The sequence below is a fragment of the Schistocerca americana genome, chromosome X, assembly GCF_021461395.2.
Source record: "Schistocerca americana isolate TAMUIC-IGC-003095 chromosome X, iqSchAmer2.1, whole genome shotgun sequence".
NCBI classification, from domain to species: Eukaryota; Metazoa; Arthropoda; class Insecta; order Orthoptera; family Acrididae; genus Schistocerca; species Schistocerca americana.
In genome coordinates this window covers 922,204,764-922,205,892 of record NC_060130.1, presented here as the reverse complement: position 1 = coordinate 922,205,892, position 1,129 = coordinate 922,204,764, and positions in this window count along the sequence as shown.

Sequence of the window (1,129 nt, the reverse complement as noted above, 5' to 3'; positions counted from 1 at the left end):
ACCTTGTGTGAATGCTCTGAAAAGCTAATCATTTGCATATCACAGCATCTTCTTCGTGTCGGTTACATTTCGCGTCTGTAGCACGTCGTCTTCGTGGTGTAGCAATTTTAACGGCCAGTAGTGTACATTGAGGTTATAAATCATCCAGCAATGTTTAATAATATGTTCATTTTTACTATGTTTTATCGATCTATTATTGTGTTTACTGAAAGAATCCTCCTGTTAGACACCTTTCATTCATATTAAAATAAATTTTAGTGTAGATTTCCATTTTGTGATCTATAGTTAGGGCGTTAGAAACAGCGTTCTCCATTAAAATGGAGAACATTAAAATTTGTAACTTAAATCTTAAAGGTGTTCCCACTTTAATTTCCTTCCCCACCCTTCCCTAAGCCGAGCTTGCGCTCCGTCTCTACTGACCTCGTTGTCGACGGGACGTTAAAAAAAAAAAAAAAACCTAACCCCCTAACCCAGTTTACTATTAGTGTTCAGGGAACGGGTAACTTTCTGCACGAAGGGCTTTTCACAACAAGTCGAACTCTTACACAAAGGTCATCAACTAGTCCCTTCGCTGTCGAGCGGTTGATAAAGAAGGAAGGAAAACATGAAAGACTGGAGGTTTTAGAGTTATATGGACCATCGGCGGCGTGGTCACTGGATTTCCGGATTGTTTATGGATAATGATGGGTAGCGGATTATTCTCTAGAACCTCACTGTAATATATCTGAAGTCATTTAGGAAATACACTTACAACCTTAGTGACAGTATTCGGATATGAATTTAAGCTTTGCTCTTCCCGAAGATCAGGCCAGAGAGGGAAAGGACTGAAGTATTTAATCCAAGTTGAATCGTGGTAACTGGAAGTGGAACAATAAATCATTCGGGCAACCCTTATATTCGCTTGATGTGGTTCATGACGACCACGAAAAATCTGAGTCAGGAGAGACTTTCAAATACACATGTATTGTCTGACAGTTGATGTCAAACACAGCGAAGGTCCTACATAACACGGTGTGTTATCGTGTTTATTGCGTAGGACTGTTCATCAAGGAATGAACCAGAGACTTCCTGATACTTAGATTTTCAGGCAGTTTTCATACGTCATGTAATGTGTAGAAGGACCGGCGTT